Source organism: Sus scrofa, chromosome 1, assembly GCF_000003025.6.
Source record: "Sus scrofa isolate TJ Tabasco breed Duroc chromosome 1, Sscrofa11.1, whole genome shotgun sequence".
In the NCBI taxonomy this organism is placed as follows: Eukaryota; Metazoa; Chordata; class Mammalia; order Artiodactyla; family Suidae; genus Sus; species Sus scrofa.
The window spans coordinates 238,975,780-238,999,590 of NC_010443.5; the positions used below are offsets into that span (position 1 = coordinate 238,975,780).

General features: G+C 44.7%; 1 long non-coding RNA gene across 3 annotated transcripts; it reads right to left on the bottom strand.

The window, feature by feature from the left end:
* Window positions 410-21,864, bottom strand: LOC110255882. 3 transcript variants are annotated; one of them, XR_002336820.1, is made up of 4 exons: window positions 21,713-21,863; window positions 20,240-20,347; window positions 12,032-12,135; window positions 410-1,527 (listed from the first exon to the last, which is right to left on the bottom strand). It is a non-coding gene; the product is annotated as an uncharacterized LOC110255882 (long non-coding RNA). The 3 variants fall into 3 exon arrangements; XR_002336821.1 differs by lacking the exon at window positions 410-1,527 and adding an exon at window positions 9,682-9,912 and having other exon boundaries at window positions 21,713-21,864; XR_002336819.1 differs by lacking the exon at window positions 410-1,527 and having other exon boundaries at window positions 9,668-12,135; window positions 21,713-21,859.

Genomic DNA, 23,811 nt, shown 5'->3' on the forward strand with positions numbered 1-23,811 from the left:
GAGTCAGCTCAGTTTTTGAAAAAGTCAGGGAAGTCCAGGATGACCCCAGGTTTCCTATTTCATTCCTCAGGGATGAAATAGAGGGAGGGACAGATTTGGGGGAAGTAGGACATGTTGATTTTGTGGTGCATTTGGAATCATCATAGGAATATTGGTGGGCAGAGGCCTAACAGGTCTGGAACTTAGGAGAGAGGTCTAGTTTGAAAGCAAAAAGTTAAAACTTTTAGCACAGGTGAGATGGTTCAGAGACAGAGTCTTCTGTGATAAGTAAGAACAGACCTCCTCAGCCCCTTTGTCCATCAGCAGAAAATGGGGGTGGGTTAGGGAAGGAAGGATGAGTGGTGAGAGGCTGCTTATAAATTTCATCAAGCACCAACATTCTGCTGCCCTGTACCATAAACATTTGTGAATTCAATTCAACTCAACTCAGTAATTCAACAGACCCAGTCCCTGTGCTGAGCACAATTCATCCACTGTTTATTGCGCACCTTCTATGTTTTAGGCCCTGCAGCTCATCCGTGAACCTGAGATGGTCGTCATCCTTATTGGACTTCCACTTGTCATATTTTGCAGTTGGTCAAGGTGTGATGTTTAATTAAACCTGTCATGCCTGAGGTCCAGGGACAGGGGGCAACATTCTCAAGGTCATAGAGCAAAGTGGTGAGAGAGCCTCAACCAAAGATCCCTGACCCCCACCCCAGTGTGGGGGATTTCTCTGGAGCATAGTACAGACAGGAAAAGTAGGTAGGATACGAATGGTCATTGTGAAAATATGATAGTATTAGATTAGCTGCACAGAGGATTAACAACTTGGTTGGCTCTGGAGCCCCATTGAGGATGGCAACAGGGTTTTCGGGCTCCCTGCAATAATTAGCATCTCTTAAGTTGGATGAGTGGATGAGAGACTCTCAGGACTGAGGGGCATCCCATTCAATCTTCTGCTATTTAAGACAGTCCTGCACATCTCCAGTGACGAGTATCTCACTGCTTTCCAAGGTAGATCATCACTTATCTGGGCAGCTCTCACTATTGGAATTTGTTTAGAATGAAGCGAAATCTCTTCTGCTGGGGTTCCAATCCACTGATTTGTCTTAGTTTAGCCCCTGAGTGCCACAGGTCATGTCTGCTCCCTTTGTCCTGTGACAACCCCTCGGAGACTTGGAGGTGACCATGCTACATTGAGCCTGTCTTCTCCAGTTTAAATGCTCTGGATCCCTCAGCCCTTGAGTCCTCTCACCCCTCATGCATTATGGTTCTTCACTGTCCCCCTGAGCACAGTACTCCAAAAGTGTGGGATGGACATATCCGGTGATGAATGTGTTCTTTTTAATGCTTATTGCAGGACCAGGAGCTGCCTATGTATCAGCCTGAGACAAATGACCTTGTGACCCAGTGTCTATCCACCAGTGACTCCTTGCTTCCACTTAAGAACATAGGCACCTCCTGATTCCTCTGTGTTTGGAGGGGAGGGGTGTGACAGGCAGGGTCCAGTGAATGTGGTTTCCCCTTCACTGTGCGCGTGAAAACCTGAGAAGAGAGAAAGTGGTCTATAAATTCACAGCATCCATTAATGACAGAGCCAGCAAATACGTTTCATTCCTTTTCATTCCTTGTTTTCAAAGTGTGGTCTGTGGACCAGCAGTATCAGCATTAGCTTTTTGGGAAATGCAGAATAGTAGGCCCTACTCCAGACCTACCAGAAGCTGTGTTTTAACAGGATCCCTAGGAGACCCAAATGCCCTTTGTTTACCTTTTAAGAACCCTCACGTTATTTGCGGAATCTAAAATATGGAATAGATGATCCTATCTAAGAATAACAAAAAACAGAAACATCATGGCCAAGAAGAGCAGACTTGGGGTTCCTGGGGGATGGGGGGAAGGGGAGGGAGTGGGAAGGATGGGCATTTTGGGGGTTTGGGGATGCAAACTGTTATATCTGGAATGGATGGGCAATGGGATCCTACTGTACAGCACAGGGAACTGTGTATGATTGGATCACTTTACTGTATAACAGATCTTGACAAAACATTGCAAATCTACTATACTAAAAAACAAACAAACAAACAAACCAAAAAAAACAACAAAAAAAGAACCCTCATGTTGCTTGGCTTAACCTCCAGGGCATGTGGATCATGCTCTAGGATGACCTTCCTAAAACTCCCATCTGGCCCTGTCACTCTGCTTGCCATCCTTCTGAAGGTCCCTATTGCTTTTAGGATAAAGTCTAATTTATCAGGCATCATGATCTGACTTGTACCAGTCTCTAAGGTATATTGCTCTACTCACACCTGAATGCCCACCAAATATGGGCAAATTTGTCACGCCAAATAACCTGTGGTTCCCCAGAAAGGCTAGACTGTTTCACACTTCCCTGCCTTTGAATATGCTCTTATTCCCTCTGCCTGGAATTGCATCCTTAGTCCTTCTCCCCTGAGAAACTCCTCCTCAGCCTTCATTTTAGCTTTAATATCACTTCCTCCAGGTGCTGCCTGATTTGTGCCTCCATCAAGTCTGGTCTTTCCATTATAATTGCCACAGACACCATTATAATTGCTACAGACACACTGTGCTGTCATCACTGACTCACAAATATCTTCCTTACCATGTTGTAAATTCCTTGGGGCAGAGTCTGTTTCTGGTTTATCTGAGGGCCTAGCACACAGCAAGTGCTCAATAAGCACTAAATTGCTAACACAGTTAACAAAGGCCCCAGTGTTGACAGGACAGCCCAACTGGAAGGAAGATTTTTCAGAAAGGTTATTCCTCTTGGTACCTGCCTCCCTGCTCCTGGGTGGGGGCCTCCCTGCTCCCAGTGAGACCCTCTCTGTCCATGAAGAGTCCTCAGAGAATCAGCTCATCACCATTGCAACACTCTTAAGGTATACAGCAGCCAGTGCCACCACCAAGAAGTGCCCCTGTGCTCAGAGAGTTTCCTTTTTTCAGTTCCTCCCATTTTTCCAAGCCCATTGTGTGTTGGGCTCCACTCCCAGGAAGCTGAGATGGAACAGATCTATTCCTTGTCCTAGAGAGTTTGCATCTGGTCAGGAGTTAGGCCCAAATATCTTATAAACAGTGCTCTGGAAGTTTGAGGGAGAAGGTCCCCACTGGGGAGAATGTCACTTGGCAGGGTCAGGGCAGAGATGGCCTCCAAAGCAGAGGGAACAGCATGAGCAAAGGCCTGGTATAGGGAATGGTTATTTGGCTGGAGCAAAGCTGTGTGAAGTGGGAGGCTGCAAAGGCAGGGTGGGGCCAGGTTACAGGAGGAGGGGCCTCCAATCCTAAGAAGATATATTATCTACAGGGCTCCCATGTGTGACTGTTAGGTCTCAGAGTGCCACTTGTTTTGCTAGCAACTTCATTGTTTTGAAAATTAGAAAATGTTAGAGTTCCCTGGTGGCCTAAAAGGTTAGGGATCTGGCATTGTCACTGCTATGGCTCAGATTACTGCTGTGACAAATCATGGGTTTGATCCTTTGTCTGGAAACTTCTGCATGCCATGGGTCTGGCCAAAAAAAAGAAAAAGGAAAATGTTATTATAAAATTTTTCACTCTAAAGATGGGTAGCATATGCATTTATCATGACAGTTTTTTGGCAGATGGAAAATAGCTTGCTCTAACCAGGTTAATATATGTTGTTCCAATTCTACTTTTAAAGAAGATTTTTTTTTTTTTAATCTTTTTAGGGCCGCACCTGTGGCATATGGAAGTTCTCAGGCTAGGGGTTGAATCAGAACTGCAACTGCTGGCTTAAACTGTAGCCACAGCAATGCCAGATCCAAGCTGCATCTGCAACCTAAACCAGAGCTCACACCAAAGCTGGATCTTTAACCCACTGAGCAAGGCCAGGGATCAATCCAGCATTCTCATGGATACTAGTCAGGTTTGTTACTGCTGGGCCACAAGGGGAACTCCAAGAAATATGTTTTATGATCAAAAGACCTAGTTTATAACAACGTGTACTAAAGAATGCAAGCTCATACTCTTAAAAATACCCACTTTTAAATTAACTTTCTTTGTACCAATTTGACACATTGTTTTATATAAAATTACTAGTACAAGTAAAATGATGTAGGAACCAAAATCCGTATACAAAATGCTTCAAAGCATCAAAGGAATTAAAACATGCCTTGACAAAAAATTAAATGATGATGTTTAAGAAAAATATATTCTTGATACTAAACAAATTGGATATCACCGATGCCAACTTCTTTAAAGAAGGGAACATGAGGGAAAAAATTAGAAAAAACCCATTTTAACCGTGAATTCTGTGATTAGCCCATTTGCAACCCATATAAAATTTCGAAGTCAATTTCTTTTTAAAAATACTGGATACAACAGTATTATTTTTGGAAGGAAGTTCTGTAATGCTGAAAAATATCATGGCCTTTCATTTCTTCAAATGACACATGTAATTTGAAGAATTGTGATGAACTTAAACAACTATAACTACATGAAAATTTACAACAAATTGACCACTATGCTATTGATGGGTCATTGATCTGTGAGGAACTGAAACCTTAAACTGTTTCCTAAAATCTCCTTTTGATGTTTAGCAATACATTTGCATCAGTGATTTACTGGACACATTTCTGAGTACTTTTGTAGCTCTCAGAATATATTTAACTTTGACAACATTGGTTGCCAGTGAAGAACACAGCTCCTTAAAATTGAAATGTATTTTATCCAGAACAGGACTAGAGTGTGCCCATTGGGTTTGTCAAAAAGAGATTGAATCCCAGAGACGAAGCATAGCAAAGGAGAGATACCACATAAGAAAAGGGAGATGGGGGCTTATCTCGGCCCCAGTTGGACTGTATAAAAACCAATTGGTCAAATAAATATGGATTTTAAATTACTTGAGATTTATAATCAGTCAAATCTATTGATCATTTCAAGAGAAAGCAAGAGATGGGGGCAAGGAAGCTTTAAAATCATCGTAAACATTTTGTTTCCATGAAAGCAAGGTGTATGTCTTAGTCTAGGTTCCCCTAAAAGGCAAAGGCTGAGACTTGAAGGTGATCCATCTGGAGAAGCTGGCACCAGGGAACTGGGAAGAGTGAAACAGGAAGGAAAGTCCTTGTTAGGTAGCCGGCATCTGCTGTGAGCACCTGGGCTCCGTCTGGCTGGGGCCCTGAGGAGCCATGAGGAATGTACCACATGGGACAGAGGAAGGGAGCATTTCTCTTCTGCTGTCCATCCCCCATGGGTCAAAGGTTGTTGCTCTCTGAGGAATTAACCCCCGTGCAGTTCAAATTTGTCAGATTGTCCTCTGTGACCATAGCAGAAAAGTCCCAGAGCAGAAAGCAGGAGATATGGGAGCAGCTGAGGTGACATGTGCTTAGGTGACCCTTGAACATGTGCTTAGGTGACCCTTGAAATTGGCTGGTTTACAGGTAGAGTAAAAAAGTAGCTAAGAGGATGTGAGGTAGGGCATGAGAGGCGTCTGATACAATGTGTAACAACTTAAAAACAAGTAATTATAGTCCAGCTCTAATTGTGAATAAAAGCCCAAATTTTCTATTTTACTTAGAACTTTTAATTTTGGTTTAGTGAACACATGGTACACATATCTTAAGTGTACAACTCAATGAATTCCAAATATACTTTTATATCCTGCAATTGATTTTTTTAGTTTGCAAAAAATGACTTTGTTATAACTATTTTTAAGAAGTAAATAGTGTATCTATTTAAAATTGCACTTGGGAGATGGACGGCTTGTTCCAATTTGCATTAAGCTGCCATATGGACTAGCAGTGGGGCCTCTGAGCAACAGTGCTGTGTGTCCTAGTTGGTAGAGAGGGATACTACTTCACCCAGTGGGTGAGGCTTAGAAAACTGTAGTCAGACTGACTTTTTTTAAAAAAAAATCTGAATGTTTCTGAAACCTCAACTAGGAGGATGTGCTGTTTTAAAGGTCCTTACATGAGTTCTTGCTATGGCGCAGTGGGTTAAGAATATGATTGCAGAGGCTTGGGTCACTGCAGAGGTACAGGTTCAATTCCTGGCCCAGGAACTTCCATTAGTTGCAGGTTCAGCCATTTAAAAAGAAAAGAAAAGAAATAATAGAAGGGTGGCAGCTTTAAAAAAAAAAAAAAGGTCCTTACAATAATAAAGGGACCCTTTTAAAGCAGGGGCACCTATATGCTTAACTTTTGGAACACTGAAATTTCTTTCCTGCCTCCTGGGCCTCGTTAAAGATGTACCTACTAGAAAACACTTGGACTTGCAGGGTCTAGCCTAAAGGCAAAGCTTGTACCAGAGCAGGGCTTCTCAACATAGAGGTGACTGATATTAGGGGCCAGATAAACCTTCATTGGAGATGCCTGTCCTATGCTTTGCAAGAAGTATAGTGGCATTCTTGGCCTCTACCCATTAGATGTCAAGAGCAACCCACTTGCACCTCCACCTTCTGTGACAGCCAAAGATGCCTCCAGACAATGTCATTGTTCCTGGGAGCCAAGATATCCCCACTTGAAAACCACTGCTTTAGAAGGTAAAGTCTCCATTTGCACAGTTAATTGTTTCTAATACTTCTTTCTTTCTTTCTTTTTATTTATTTAATTATTTATTTATTTGTCTTTTTGCCATTTCTTGTGCCACTCCTGTGGCATATGGAGGTTCCCAGGCTAGGGGTCTAATTGGAGCTGTAGCCACCGATCTATGCCAGAGCCACAGCAACGTGGGATCCGAGCCACGTCTGCGACCTACACCACAGCTCATGGCAACGCCAGATCGTTAACCCACTGAGCAAGGGCAGGGATCGAACCCGCCACCTCCTGGTTCCTAGTCGGATCCGTTAACCACTGAGCCACCACGGGAACTCCTAATACTTCTTTCTATAAGCTCATGTTTTCTTTACTTTTCTTTAAAACACACACACAAACCCAGGGGTATACTATTTCCCCAATCAGAAGGATTTAGGAAAATCACATCTCAGAGGCCTGTAAGATGAGGTGGCCAGGTCAGTGTCTGAGGGTGACAGTTTTTGGATGTTGGAGCTGGGCAGTGAAGGTCTGGAAGGGGAGTCAGAAGACTCAGTGACTAACCAGTTTCCACTGAAGGGATGGTAGGTGGAGGAGGGTGTAGGTCTGAGGAGCCCCCACATGTGTGGCCATCTAAGGGGGGCCATGGTGTGAGAGTTCACGGAGCCCTCTGAGAAGCTGCCGCTTCTGACTGTGACCATAGCTGCTGCTGTGATACTCTGAGAAAAATAGCTTCTGCTTCACTTCTGCCTTCCAAGGGTTCCTCTCTTTGACAAATTCTAATCCTACACACCCTACAGGGAAGAGGACTGGGGGAAATGTGGTACCCAGTCTGCTAACAGGAGCAGTGGTCACTAGAAGATCCAGTAGAGCCCATTGTCAACTGGCATCCACACACATCTTTCACTGACACTGACTTCTGAACAAAAACAATAATGACAGAACACCCCCACCTGAAACGATGCATCTCTGCTTGGTACAACTGAGGACAAGCTCCCTGCCCTTCCTCCTACCAAAAGAGGAAACATCAAGGCTCATAGGAAACTTTGTCTCTGGATGATGTTTTCTCATCTAAGTGGGTCATCCTCTACCCACCCCCCCACACCCCACCCTGCCCCTTATACCCTGTAACTTAATATGGAGATACAGGATTATGCACTATTAATGTACTTGACATTAGCTAGAAGAGAATGAGAGACAGAAAACAGAAAAAGAAGTGGTTAACACATATAAATAAATGTATTCATATCAAAGCAAAGAAACCAGAAAGCAAATAGTGCCCATTTTGGCAACTGGTTTTGGCAACATGTGGTTGTAGCTGGAATTTGACTTCTTTCATTACCCATGCCTTAATCTTTTTTGCTCTCAGCAAGCATTTTGCCTAGTTACAGTTCCTTGTCTGGTGGAATAACTCAAACTTTCATTCCTGAGGCATCTATGTCATTAGACTATGCTGATGTTTTCCATGCACTTTTTAACCACAGGACATGAAAGTATTATGAAACATCCAGAAAATCCCCTGGGTCCCAGAAAGACTCCTCTTTATCCCTGTCCTGGTCTGTTTGGGCTGTTATAACAAAATACCCAAGACTGTTGTGTGTAAACAACAAACATCTGTTTCTCCCAGTGTCTGGTAAGGACTTGCTTCCTCATTCATGGCTGTCTTTTCATCATAACCTCACATGGTAGAAGGGGCCAGGGAGCTCTTTGAGGTCTCTTTTATAAGAGCACTAATCTCATACATGAGGGCTCCACCCCCATGACCTAATTGCCTTCCAAAAATCCCACCTCCAGACACCAGCACCTTAGGTAATGAATTTCAACATATGAATTTTGGGGGGACACAAACATTTAATCTACAGTGGGCCCCGTTGTGAAGTAGCAACTTAATTTCCCCTTGGTAATCATAACTAATCCAGAGATCATAACTAATCCAGAGAGTACAGAATAGACCATTGCTGCACCCTTTGAAGGAAGTAGTCTTCCTTTGGGAACCATGATTTCTAAGCCAGAGAGCCAGAGTCATGGGGATAAGAACAGAGATGTTGTTGATGCAGCATTAAGGGTAATAGTGATGTGAGCCACTTTGATTTCCTCCCCTACTGATCCCAGGACTTCTGAACCTTGGCTCTGGGAGAAGTAGTATCATACATAGGTTATTAAGTTAGAGCATATAGCCCATTCTGCAACATCTTGTCACCCAGCTGATGCCATAAATAAGTCTTCAAAAGGCCATTCCACTGCCTTTCAGATCTACTGTTGCAGAGTGATGGGGAGCAAGGTCAGATCAGCAAATTCTGAAAATTTGAACTCAAGGATTATTTCCAAGCAGTCCCCAAAGCTTTATGTTTTGACTTAGGCCTTGAATTGCAAACTGAAAGCCTGGAGTCACCATTTCTTTTTTCAAATTCTTTAGCACGATTAGAAGTAGCCAACCTTATGGTCCTTATAATCTTTATTTCCACTGTAATGATGTATTGCAGAGCTAATTGAGCTCTTTTTCTATAGATACCAACTTCAGATGTTTACAGGTGATAATTGAAGCAAAATTTTTGTTACCTTATGCCATGGATTACCATGATGTAGCAATGGGGTCCTTAATGCCCTTAATTGGAATATTTGTGAGAAAATTTCACACTCTCATCCTTAAGGCTCTGTTCCTTGAACTACAAGTGATTTTAGTCAAGAAAACAGAGCCATTACAAGTGTTACAAGAATAAGCAGTCTAACATTGGAGTTAGGGCTTATGCAAATCTGAGAATAGCCACAGGAGTGACATTCCAGAAAGCTGAAGGGTTTGAGAAGCAGTTGCTGACCACTTCTTCCTGAATTATAGGTGATGCAGGTGGCACAGGTGGGAAAGTCTGAGAAGCTGCATATATATGGCCACCAAAGTGGTTCTGTGGGATGGAAGCTCATGGGGAAATTACTGCATCTATTGAAACTTCCATTCCTGGTGAACTGCCTTCATGTCTGACTGCCATGTCTTCCCAATAATACCGGCTTCCCTTAGCATCTCACGTAAAAATTTTGCATAGGTTGCTTTCATTGGCGGTCTCCATCCTGGAACCATTCAGGAAACAGCATACTGGGAAATGTAGTTCCAGCTTGTAACAGGAGTGACAAGACAATCCAGCACAATATCTAAGATTTGGGGATTAGTTAAGTAAATTATAACATAGTCATATAATAAAATATACACAGTTTGCTTTAGTCAGGGTTCAACCAGAGAAACAGAACCAGTAGATGTATCAAGAGATTTATTGCAAGGAATTGGCTTACATAACGGGGGTGGGGGGACGACACTGGTAACGGGAGTCTCTAGGGCAGGCCACCAGGAAGGTTAGGCTGGATCTCTTGGGCATGAACTGAAGCTTCTGTCTGCTCATCTTCCTCAGTGAAGCCTCAGCTGTGCTCTTCAGGTTTCCAGCTGATTGGATCAGGCCCACCCAGATTGTTTAGGATAATCTCTCTTACAGTTAACTAATTAGGGATTTTAATCACAGCTGCAAAATACCTTCATGGCAATACTAGATTAATGTTTGACTAAATAACTGGGTACCATAGCTTAACCAAGTTGACCTATTAAGCTGACCAGCCCACAGCCAGTTTAAAAATAAAAGAGATTGTATAACATGACAATTCATGAAGCTCTAGAACATTTAATGATACAGAAAAGTGTTCATGAAATATTAACTTTAAAAAGGCAGGTTATAAAACAACTTACACAATATTCTTGTATTTGCATTAAAGGGTGTCTATTTGTGCATTAAAAAATAGGCTAAAATGGCACATGAGAAAGTTCAGAGAGGTAATTACCGAGTGCTGAGAGACTAGGTGATGAAAATTTTCTTTTTGCTTATATGTATTTCCTAAATTATTTACAATGAATAAATGATACTTTATAATAAAAAATTTAAATATTCTATTTTAGATGCACTGGGAAACCTTGCTAATTAAAGAACAGTAGGTTCCCTTCTGCCTTCCCTTCCTTCTCTTCCTGCGGACACCCAAGGTACTTGCAAAGTAGGAAGCTAGCTCTCAAGTCTTAGGATGAAAATGCTTTTCTTTTATCCCTCTCTTTAACAAGTGTGAGTGGATGCAGTGGGTGAGATGCCAAAAGTAAGCGTTTAATTTAGTATACACGGTGGAGAGAACCTTTAATATAATATTAATTCCTTGTGCAAATTAGTAAGGTTTAATAACCATGTGAGCCATCGGGAATCCTGGTGTGACTCAAAATGACATCTGCATTAACGGTCTAATTAATAATGTATATGTTAATAAGAATCTCATTAAAACCAGGGTACAATTATCAATATAGGATGCAGTTCCTTAGCATCTGTGGGCCAGTGTAGTGCTCTGGTGATTCCGGTTGTAATTTCCAATGATAAATGACCTTTTAAGTCTCATTAATTGATTAAGGAAGCAGCGATTAGTGTAAAAACTTAACTGCTTTGGAAGTACAAAAACCACTGGTAAGACAGTGATGATTACAAATCAGGAGGAACTGGGCCAGCTTGTCACAGGCAGCAGGGGTGGGAGTGGTTCAGAGCGAGCCGTAAGAGACAGCACGTGGGTTAACCAAGCCCCCTCATCCATGTCTCCCCCACTGCACCCCAGGTCTGGGCATTGTATTGTGCTGTTACTAGTATTTTAATAAGAATCACATCAATACTAATTAATTTTTATAGAAAAAATATTTTTCAAAGCTAGCACCTTAAAGTTAATGGACTTCTTTGGTCCATTTCCCTCTTTAATTTCGTTTATCTTTTCTCAAATCTTATTGAAAATTATTTCAGTCAAAGTCATTGTTTTCACCATGAAGACTTGGTTTCTGAATCGAGTTTTGTTCTGTTGTTTAATTGGCTCCTGATAGCATCTGCCATTGTAGCCTTGCTTTCCTTGACCACTATTTTGACCAAGGCTGTTTCTTGGGTCATATTTGGCAAATCAGCATAGAAAAGCTTTGATGCTTTGGTCAATTTTTAGTCGATGAAAATGTCTACCATGGGGTGTTTTAGCCCTTGTCAATTTTATTTTATGCTGATTATTGCCAGTAGTCATCCTGTTCATACATTGCGTACATGACTAAGAGCTAATTTTTGTTTCTAAGCTAATCCATGGTTGGAGGGGAAACATGTGAGCAAGTTTATGAACCAGAGGTAAACATTAGGGGAGAGGGAAGAGGAAGGAAGGAGGGGAAGGACCCAGAAGTGAGGATAAATCCAGGTAGGGGAGAGACAAAGAGAGCCAGATAGCTGTTCTAGCTTATTGGCTGCTCTGCTTTTGACTTTTCATCAGAGTCAAAACAGTGTCTTTGCTCACTTAACTCCATGGTTTCTCAGCCCCTGCTCTGAGCTGGATCCTGGGCCAGGAGGAGTAGAGCTGAATAATGGAGGGAGTTTGCCCTGGAGGATTCCTGGTCATGAGAGCCAGGCTCTGGGGCTGAGGGTGATCTGGGGCAAAGGAGTCACTCAGATGCTTCTTTGCTCTGCCACACATGGCCTGGCCAGGTATCATGCTCATAAGTGAAGGAACCTGCTTACCTGTTAACATTCATCAACACTTTACCATGTCCCAGGTGTTGTGTTAGGATCTGAGGGTACAGCTGCAGAGCAGGCAGTGCAATGGGAGAATGAGAAGGAAGACCCTGAGAGGAAAAATGTTCGGCATATAAGCATATAAACTCATATTTTAAAAAAAAAGTAGGCAGGAATTTAGTAATTAACTTTTTTTTTTTTTTTTTTTTTGTCTTTTTGCCATTCTCTTGGGCCGCTCTCGCGGCATATGGAAGTTCCCAGGCTAGGGGTCCAATCGGAGCTGCAGCCACCAGCCTATGCCAGAGCCACAACAACGCTGGATCCGAGCCACGTCTGCAACCCACACCACAGCTCACGGCAACGCCGGATCGTTAACCCACTGAGCAAGGGCAGGGAACGAACCCGCAACCTCATGGTTCCTAGCCGGATTCATTAACCACTGCGCCACGAGGGGAACTCCTAGTAATTAACTTTTAAGAGTGATGCCAGTGATGTTAAACTGAGGGCTCATTTGGAGACGGGGCATCACCCTAATGGGGGTGATGTTTGTGATAGTTTCTTTTTTTTTTTTCCAGCTGTTGGGTTATGTGCCCAAGGCTGTTACCCTGTTCTGCCTCATGGTTTCCTTTCTTGAGAGGCCCAGAAAGGACTGAGGGAACTCGGACTCTGGCACTGCCTCTGAATGCTTTTCCTCCTGGCTCTGGGCTGCACCTTTCCCATTTGTAGCTTCACTCTGCTCAATGCTTCTTCTCACGGGGCCACCAGTCCTTGCCATTGGAAAGTGCCAGCTGGGCCCTGCTTAGAATCTAGAGCTCTGCTTATGGGTCCTTGACCCCTGGAACCCAGGTCTTGCCTGCTCAGGGATGATCCCAGAAATGGCCAGAGTCCATTGGGACCCAAAATCTTGGACATTTAGTGAGGGATTTCAGGTCCCTCATCACCCAATCCAAATTCTCTTAAATTCTCCTTCCTGTATTCACCAGCCTATGCCTGCTTGTCTTGCTGAGATGATTTTTCCCTAAGGCTGTATCAGTGTGGGGCTGGGGTCTTTCTTTTGAAGATAAAACCAGGATCCTGGAGTCTGTAGAACTGCCTGGGCTCTGTTGAAAGGTCAACCTGTTCATATCAAATTGAGGCTCATGAGACAGAGACATAAAATTTGTTAGCTAGCTGCCATGTGCCAGGCTCGGTACTGGATTTTTAAATGTCATAATCTCAACTACCCAGAATTGCATTTATCGTTCACATTTTGCTGATGGAGATACTGAGGCTCAAAGAGTTTTAATGCCAATTCAAGGTCCTGCAGGTACTATCTCAGCCCTGCTTTTTGCTGCTCCAGGAGTCAACTCAGGGTCTGCCCAGCAGCTAGATCTCCACTGGCCCAGAAGCATTTTGGGGCCTAAAGGATTTCACCAAATGATCACCCCCAGGAGGAACAAAGGCAGCTGAGCTAATGGGCTACAGGAGGCAGCTCCTAGCTTTGAGAAAGAAAGGAGAGAACCAGAAGAACCCTGTGGCCCCCAGATCGTGTTAACCAGGGACACCGTAAATCTCCTTGACTGCCACATGGCATCTTCTTATCTTAGAAAGGAAAAACCCTAGGACCTGTTCTGGTTCTGCCCCTTATTGTTCAGAGAGCGGAAGGCACCTGCCCTGATGTGATCTGGGAGTCCCACCTGTAAGCCTCCTGATGGCACTAGCCTGTTTCTCTCTCCTTTTCTTCATGGCTCAAAGGTCAACACAGGAACAGCTCAAGAGCTTACAAAGGCTTTTCTTCCTTTCTCTTCCTTCCTTTAACTCTCCCTTTAAGAGTCACTTTCTGCTTTCCTCTTGATAAGAATTTCACAGCAATTCACACACCCTGAGGGGTGAATGCATAGCAGATTGCTAAAGCCAGGCTGTAATTATCCATCCTTCTGTTCCAAGTGAGGAATTTACTTGCGCTAGGATGAATGCTGCCAGGTCTGTTACCCGTGCTATTGTTTCCTGAGCACTCCACTTGCTCCGGACTGGCTCTTTGGGGGCCCTGCATTGAGGGGGCACAGAGATGAATCCAAGGGTGCTGTCCCTAGGAGTTCCCAGTGCAGCAGGGGACTGGAGATGGGCCACAGATGGCTAGGAACAGAGAGAGCATGGCAGGTATCCAAGAGGCAGACCCTTAACACCCTGCAGACTCCGGTGGGATTTGGACCATGCTGACGGCAGGGCTGGGATTTGATGCAGCTTCAGGCGTGGAAGTCACAGGAGCAGAGGTGTGGAAGTGGGAGTTTAAGAGAGGGGGTTTGGCTGTATAAGAAGACAAGTTGTGGGAGACGATGTTGGAGAGATGAGTTGGTCTGACCATAAGCCCTAAATACCTGTGATGTTGGCCTTGCACAGAGGTTATAAACTGGCAGCCCTGGATCAGACTGAGGCCTCTGATGAGTTTGTGTGACCCCCAAAGTTTTTTTGGTTTGTTTTTATTTTCAGTATTCTGAGTTAGTGACCAACCTGTAAAAACCAGGAGATTGCACATAAGAAACAGATTTCCAATTCTTTGGAAACATTAAAAAAACTGGCAACCCTGAGCCTGCATTTCTGTCTGGCGACACAACTGGTGTATATGTAGAGATGTGTGTTTTCTGTGCTTTTGTCAGATATTCTCTGGGGTCCGTGACACCTCCAAAAATTGGAACCATGGTTGAAGAAGAATAGAAAAATACTGAATAACATGGAAGCTGTTCACAAAATAATAAATGGGAAAAAGTAAAAAGGAACGTTAATAAAAATGCACATATATTCTTAGGAAACAATGGTTATCTGCAGAAAATGTGATTAAAGATGATTTTATTTTCTTCGCTTGTCTCTCTTTTTTTTTAAATGGCTGTACTTTCGGCTTGTGGCAGATCTCATGCTAGGGGTCAAATCAGAGCTGCAGCTGCTGGCCTATGCCACAGCCACAGCAATGTCAGATTCAAGCCACGACCTATGCCACAGCTCACGGCAATGCAGGGTCCTTAGTTTGATCCACTGAGCAAGGTCAGGGATCAAACCTCCATCCTCATGGATACTAGTTGGATTCTTAACTGGCTGAGCCACAACGGGAACTCCTCATCTCCATTTTTTACATGGGACATTTATAGCAAGATAATGATTTTTTAAATCAGTTTTTAAAGTAGACCCGAGCTAATGACTTTAGTCAGCTTCAAGTTTAAAGTCTTGAAGTTTCTCAGCCACATATAGGAAGAAACTCCAACTCTTTAGTCTGCTGGTCTGGCCCTTCCTGCTTTGGTTCAACCTCTGGAAATTCTTCTCTGTATCTTTTTCTGGATACTTGGGAGATTCTGCACCCTCTCAGCATTTGGTGTAACATGTCCCTGACTCCTCCACCCTCTCTCTTTCCTGCTAATCCTACTCCTTCTTCCAGGTTGGATTAAATGCCATCACATCATGAAGCCTGTGAAGTGTATGACACTGCCACTGAATTCTGGGCTTCTAGAGGGCAGAGAACATGGCATCTTCATTTGTTGGCTTGTCTATTGGGATTTGTGTGCAGCGTGTGATCAGAAAAATACTTGTTGAAGTCAATGAGCTGGAAATAAGGGAGAAAAATGAGGGTTTTATTTTAAAAACATGGATTCAAATCTCTGCCCTGCCTCATAATGCCTGTGTAATTGACCAAAGATAAGTCTTTAACCCATCTGTCTACTTGTTCATCTGTAAAATGGGCATACAGACCAGCTCTGACGACTAAATGAAATGATGTGTGTGAAAGTGCTTTGGAAACTGGTGAATACTAATGAGTGATAGTTACTGCTGCCATACATTTCCATTCCTTTAAGGCAGATCTTCCCTAATGTTCTGGATTATATCAGCTGACTCAAAGTCACATGGAAGATCAGTGGTGGAGTTAAGACTAAAATCCAGATCCTTCTCTATTTATGGGCACTTAGCTATCCTGTAATATTATCCCTGGGGGATAATAGGGGCATGGAAAATGTAATCAGAAGCTGTTGTTGATTTCTCTGTGCAGGTGTTGTGATTTTGTTTGCTCCTGGGGGTAATAGGGGCATGGTTCTCACCTGACTGAGCTACTCCAGCCATTGCCACATTGAAGCCACCATATGTTCTACCCAACTTAGAAACAAATTTGAAATGTCTGGTTTACGAGTTCCCATTGTGGCTCAGTGGGTTAAGAACCTGACGTAGTCTCCGTGAGGATGTAAGTATGATCCTTGGCTTCATTCAGTGGGTTAAGGATCCAGCATTGCCACAAGCTGTGGTATAGGTCTCAGATGCAGTCAGATCCAGTGTTGCTGTGGCATAGGCCTGCAGCTCTAATTCGATTCGTAGCCCAGGAACTTCCATATGCCACAGGTGCAGCCAGAAAGAAAGAAAGGAAGGAAGAAAAAAATGAAAGAAAGAAAACTGTCAGGTTTGCCTTTCCATGCTCTTATCTTTGAGCCCTTAGTACCCCTGTTGGATGCTAGGCTGGGGGCTGGAGTGGGAGGCAGTTTTGCTTGGGGCCTACAGTGGGATGGGTAGTTAAGAGTCTGTCCAGAGATAAAAGAAAGTGAACTCTTACTATGCACACTAGATCAGACCTTCCAATTGGCCAACCCATAGAGACCAAAGGCAGAGAAGAGGCTGGGCCATGGGAAACATGCTCCTAGGACTTGTGCAAAGTATGGTTTTGGGCACCATCTCCCAAGCCCTTGAAAAGATGTGGTAAGTGTGAGCAGAGGGGTGTACAAAGTTGGCACATTTTAGAGCATAAGTTCTACACTGGGTTGGGCATTGCAGACCCAGGGCATTGGAAAGGGGCCTTGCCCAGGAGGCTGGGACCCTCAGTTCTGAGGTGCCAGCTTTGTGAACTTGAGTGAACCACCCAGCCCTCCAGAGTCTCCCTGTCCTTTATCAGATAAGATATTTCTTCCTTGTACAAAGATTTATTGAGCACCTCCCATGTGCCGAGGAAACCTCGGTAAAGAAAACAGATAATATACCTGCTCTCAAGCAGTTTGTATTCTAGTGGGATGGCCATAATTCCTGTCTTGCCATCCTCCCAGTGAGGAGACGGCATAAGCAAGAGTGCTCTGTAAACTGTGGTTCACCTGTGAAAGCTGTGGTCATCATCTAGCCAGGCCTATAACTCAGCAGATCTTTAGCCATCCAGAAAACTATGTTCCTCCAGCAGTTAGATCATTGAGGTTAATTTGAGTAAATCTTCATGCTTCAGGTACCTTCTGAACATTGAGTTAAATCAAATTGCTAAAAGCCACAAACTTGGAGTAAGAATTAGTTGTGAAATCAGTTGATCACAACCTCCCACTGTCTCTCAGTTGACTTTGATGCACAAGTTTGGTGAACACCTACTAGGGATCTCAGGTGGAGATGGAGAAGAGAGTGCCTATAGGACTACCACAATCTAGATGGGCATCAGACAAATATTTAGACAATCATAATGTCCTATGATAAAGGGTGGCAGGGGCAGGGAAGTTCAGGTGACCACAGGGCCCCTAACCTGAGCTTGGGAGGGGTGGTCAGGAAAGATTCCTTGCAGGAAGTAAACTGAATTGAAACCTAAAGTTTAAGGAGATGGGAATTAGGGGTGCAGAGAGGAAAGAAAGCCCTGAGCCATACCTGGCTGAAGAGGTGGAGCACTGAATGGAGGAAGCGTTGTACAAAGGCAGGAGCTTGAACTGTACCTTGGAGAAAGGCCCTCGGTGGTCCAATCTCCCAATTTTTTAATTTTTTATTTTTTTAGTGCTGCACCCTTGGCATATGGAAGTTCCCAGGTTAGGGGCTGAATCTGAGATGTAGCCACCGGCCTACACCACAGCCACAGCAACACCAGATCCGAGCCGCATCTGTGACCTACACCTCAGCTCACAGCAATGCCGGATCCTTAACCCACTGAGCGAGGCCAGGGATCGAACTGGTGTCCTCATGGAACCTAGTTAGATTTGTTTCTGCTGCGCCACGATGGGAACTCCAGCCGATCTCCAATTTTATAAGTGGAGAAACTGAGGTTGGAGGTCTTAAGCTTTCTTAAAGGTCTTCAGCTTTCTCAAAGATAAAATAGAGAGTATGTGACCTAAATGTTAACTAAGACTCCTTAGAACTCTAATAATCAAAATATTTTGGTTCAGAGAGGAGGCTAATATTCCCATTTTATTTGGAGGAAATGAGAGAGAAAGTGAACCAAGGCTGCAGAGCTAGTTAGCAGCAGAATCAGGATTAGAAATTGTGCCCTAGATTCTAAAATATGATGTGAGTTCTGTGTCATGTTGCCTCCGACACTGATTCCAAAGACCTCTGAACTGTCTCTACACGAATAGCCCTTGGACTTTGCAGCCCACTGGAACCATGTGGGAAGGTTTGCAAAACCCCACACCCATGAAGAACCCAGGAGAATTCTATCAGAGTCTCTGGGGGCGGGGGGGAAGGCAGGCATCGGGATTTTAAAAAAACTCTCCTGATGATCCCAATATTCCTTTGCTTATGTCACTTGGGGATCTTGTCAAAATGAGATTCTAGAGTGTGACCTGGGCTTAAGAATTCTTTTTTTTTTTTGCTTTTTAGGGCTACACCTGTGGCATATGGCAGTGCTTGGGCTGGGGGGTTGAATCAGAGCTGCAGCTGCTGGCCTATAAAACAGCCACAGCAACTCAGGCTCTGAGCTGCCTCTGTGACCTACACCATAGCTCAAGGCAATGCTGGATCCTTAACCCACTGAGCAAAGCCAGGGATTGAACCTGCGTCCTCTTGGATCCTAGTCAGGTTCTTTTCCAATGAGCTACAATGGAAACTGCAACTTCAGAATTCTTTAAAGCTCTTCAGGTGATGCTGGTGTGGCTGGTCTGGGAGACACACTTTAATTAGCAAGAGGTTTACACAGAGCTGTATGCCCCTGCAGAATTTTTTTTTTTACACTTTCTTGATTTTTGTCTCTCTTTCCAACACACATAGGCACACAGACAGGCAGACAGAAACACACACCCATACACAGTGCCTTTTCCTGGCCTGTGCTTTAAATGCCGTGCTTCAAACCACAAGGGATTTCCCATGGACACGGAGCCCCACAGAAGGTGGCTGCATGTGAAGACACTGGCAGCACTCTGATCTGCAGGACTCATGGGGGAGGGGGGCTGGTTATGGTCAACCCCCAGGGACAGAGCTGGGACTGAGGGGAAGCCAGCTGGGTGCTAGAGCACATTTAGAGAGTCACTCCTCTCAGGTTACTGCAGGTGCCCACCCTGCACTTGAGGAAGCCTGAGAGGGGCACCTCCTTAAATTTTACTTCCTAGGCATCTTGCCTCGCCCTAGTCTGAACCTGCTCAGGACCTGACCACCAACCCCTTCCCCCACCACTGTCTTCCCCTGAGGCCTGCACATCATAGAATCTTCGAGTTTTCTTGACAGGGTCCTTTTTCCTTCCTTTCAGATGGCAGCTAAAATCCTTGCCTTCTCAGCACCACATTCCTGGGCTCTGTCCCTCCTTCCTAGGCACAAGGCAAGTTTCCTAAAACAATGGTTTTCAAAGTGTGGTTCTCAACCAGCAGCTACAGCATCAACTGGGAACTTGTTAAAATGCAAACTCTCAGACCTCTCTCCACATCTACTGAGTCAGACCTGGGGGTGGGGCCATCAATTGTTGATTGAATGAGCCTTCCTGGTGGTTCTGATGCCTGGTAAAGTGTGAGAACCACTGTGTGTGTGGCAGTGGGGGTGGGTGGTCAACAGCCCTAGATTCCAGGCCTGGCTCTGCCCTGACTCCCAGAGTCATTGGCCTCTGGGCCTGTCTCCCTGTGCCGCACAGGAGGAGATGGCTTGGCAGACACCTGTAAAGACTCCTCCAGCTCTGACTCTCAGGACTCTTAGCACTTGTCAACCTTGCTCTACTCCAGGCCACAGTGCCCCTGGCAAACTGCTCTCCCCGGGGACAACTCCTCAGGCAAGGCTGTGCATTGCAGCCTGTACCCTCTCCATGGACATCATTAGCTGAAGAGTGTCCTGGCTGAGAAGGGCTGACTTCAGAAACAGAGTCTTAACAAAGAGGAGGAGTTCTGGCCGGCAGCAGCAGAGGCACTGTGGGCTGTGGGAAAACTCGGCTCCACAGAGTGCTGTGTACACCTCACCCTGCAAGGAGTCAGGGCAGGCAGGAAGGGGTTTTAGCAGTGCACATGCACTTGGCTGCAGGGAGAGGTAGCTCCAGTGTGTCACTAGACTCACCTCCTCTCAAGTCTCCTGTCCCTGGAACACCAGGCTGCCAGTGACCTACATGCATTCAGGCATTCAATCGTTCAGAGAACAGTCGTGCACTTTGCAGCCTTGGACCTGCTGTGGGGCACAAGAAGAGAGGGCATTACAGAGAGGAAGTGGACACAAGAACACAGGCCCTGCCCCTAGACTATGAGGGAGACCTCATCATAATAGCTAATGTTTATGGAACATCTGTTATGCTCTAGGTATCATCTTGTTTTATCGATGTTCACGCATTTCATTCTCGCAGTGTATTATAATAATAATAATACTGCATTATTCACAGTATCAGTCCTCTTAGAACACTCATTTAAGGATGAAGAAACAAAGGCATTAAGAAGTTAGATATCTTGCCTTATTAGATGCAGAGTCAGGATCAGAACCTGGGCAATCTGGCTCCTGAACCTGGGCTTTAGCCGCCAGGCTCTATATTTCCTGCTCCAGAGGTGAGAAGCAGGAAATATAGAATGAACTAATATGTTAAACAGCTAGACAAGAACAAAGAAGAAATGCAGGCTCTCCACCTGGGGCTGTGATAGGTCGATTTCCTGCTTTTGGCCTCAATTTCCTCCTCTGTGAAGGGGGTTGGTCATTCCTGTGCAGCCACCTTCTGTCACAAGGTTGTGGTGAGGATTATGTGGGTAATGGCTGAGAGGGGGGAGTGAATTCAAGGTTGAGGGGCTGTGCTAGGCCATAGGAGGGCTTTCTGTTTACCTGGGCTCACCAGGCTTGCCCAAGCTCATAGGGCAGCACTAACAGCACCACCATCTGCTATTTGTATGGCTCTTAGCAGACAAGGGACCTGAGACTCAGAGTAAGTATCTCACCCAGAGAGTGAAGCTCAGGCTGTCTAAGGGAGAAGGAGCCCAGTAGATGCATGGAAGTGGCCAGAGCCAGCAGAGGCTCCTCTCTATTTCACAATGTATTTGATATTTCCTTACCATGGAAGTAACGAGAAGTGCCTACGGAAGGAGAGAGTCAGACATCTGTGTTTGCTGTTTGTACTCCTCCCCTCTGTGCTCTAACATGCTTGGGGGAAGGCTGAGAACACTGGTGACCCCTTGCAGACATCCTGGGGAGATGGGAGGTGTTAAGCCTGGATGGGCCAGGGTATTGGATCTGGGCCTATGGCCTTGGGACCAGGCCCCAGGGAATCCAGCAGTCTACCCCTGCCTCACAGCCCCTGCCCTATCCACTCAGAATGGACCAGAGAAGAATGCAAACTGGGAGCCATGAGCAGTCACATCCACTCATGGAACATTTGTTCTCACTTAGGGCCTGGAATTCACTGAGTGCCATCGTTATTGCCTGGTTTTGATCCTATCAGTTGGTGTGGGGAGCCTGGAGAGAGCAGAACATTTACAAGGAAGCAGGGTCTCCTAGAACAAAAGGGATGGAGACTCCCAGCCCTTCCTCATGACTGTTGCAGTTACCCAAGTGTACCTGGTGGTCCGGAGAGGTCCTGGTAAGGCCAGATGACAAGGCTGAATTGGGAGGTAGGGCCTGAGCGAGAATTCACCCTGAAGGGAGGGCGATGGCACCTGCAGGCTGGCGTCTCACTGGGGCAGAGGATGGAAGAGGATGTGGTAGGGTCTGAGTGTGGGTGAGGCTGAGTCTTTCCCAGAAATCTAAACATTAACCTACCCTATGGACCAGAAAATCCAGTCTTAGAGATTTCCCTAAAACAAAAGAAAACATCTCAAAAAGAACTGTTTGAAGATAATTCATAGAAGCCTTATTCACAAGCGGACAGAACTAGAAATATCCCAATGTCCTTTAACAGGAGAATGGATAAGCAAATGGTGGTATATCCATATAATAGAATATGACTCAGCAAAAAGAAGTAAACTGCCAATATATGCAATAACAGGTGGTTCTTGAAAACTCTGGGCTGACTGACCTACAGAGGCCTTACACAGTACAGCTCAGTTTATATGATGTTCTAGAATAGACAAAGTTCTGATGGGAAAAAAATCAGAACAGTGTTTGCAGGTAGAGGCGGGGCAGAGAAAGGTATGAGGGAATGAGGGAAGTTTGTGGTGTGAAAGTGATGTTCTTTGTTTTGATGAGGGTTTTTGGATTATACAGGTGGATGAATTTGGCAAAACGTTAAATAGTAGACTTAAAATTTGTTTGATTATATAAAAACTTACCTTAAAAAAACTATAAACAAATATGGAGCTCTAGTTAATGATATACGTGTTAAAGTATTTCTGGGTAAAGCATATTGCTGTCTACACTTTTTTTCTGAAATGCATCCAAAAAATAAAATGGATAGATATACGATAAAGCAAATGAGGCTAAATGTTAATTTTAGTAGGTATGTGGGTATTCATGTTACAATTTTTTCAATTTTCCTGTGTGTTTGAAATTTTTCATAACAGAATGTTGTGAGGGAAAATAACAGTTGCAAATTTTATTTCTTGTCTAGACCTTTACTGACACAGTCTATGTATGTACTATAATTTATTCATTAATTCTTCTGTTCATTGACACTTTGACATTGTTCGCTGCTGCTAGCAAAGCTGCTATTCTAAATTGTGTCTTTGTGTACATGTAAGAGTATCTTCCTCAGACAAACACCCAGAAGTAGCTTTGCTAGATGAAAGGATCTCCAACACTTTATAAGGGGCAAGGGGAAACCAGGCCCAGAGAGGGTGATGGTTTGCTCAGGCTCACACAGGAAGCCCATGGTGGAGCTGGCCAGGGCTCTTGCTCCCATGCTTTTGCTGCAATAGGTAAAGTCCTTTCCCTGCTTTCTTGGCTTCCAGTTAATGCCCATTTCTTCCTTAAGGGAGGCAGAGATGACAAGACAGAAATGACAAGATAGGGCTCTGCCTTCTAAGAGTTCAGAAGAATGGGGTAACAAGGTCTTTGGAGGAGGAATCAGCAGGGGGAAAGCCAGGAGAAGGCAGCTGCTGTCACCTTCAACCTCATCAGGGCCTCTACACCAAATCAGAGGTGCAGCAGGAAAAGAAGATGGGCAGAGAGAGGAGGCTGCACCTTTCCCAACATACACACTGTGGCCAGTGGCCACCAACAGTGAGTCTCCAGTAACTGGGCTCGTGGAGATGACAATGCTGATTTAGGCAGGAAGCTGTAACTCTGATCTGGAAGGACCATCTGCTACCCAGGGGCAAGGTGCTCAGAAAATGTCTCTCCACAGACTTTTGGGGCTGCTAGGGAGGCAGCAGATGTACATAGGTAGCCAAAGTCAGGCAGGCTGGGGCTCCCCTCTCCTTTGGTATCTTTGTGATTGTCATGAAGGGAGAAAAGAAGAGAGAGAACCAGAGACAGGGAGAGCTGCATGAGATGGATGCATCACCTGGGTGAGGGGGGAGGCTAGCCTGAGGGGCAGGAGGAGCCAGGAGGGCAGGTCCCATATGTGAAGGAGGGTAAGTAACAGGGGCTCTGTCGATGTAGAGAGGTGGAAAGTGGGGAGCAACCTGCCTCCAGGACACTCACCTGGACACCTGAATGTGTGGCAGAGCTGTTTAGCTTCTGGAACCACTGTTTGGAATGGATAACAACGATGACCTCCT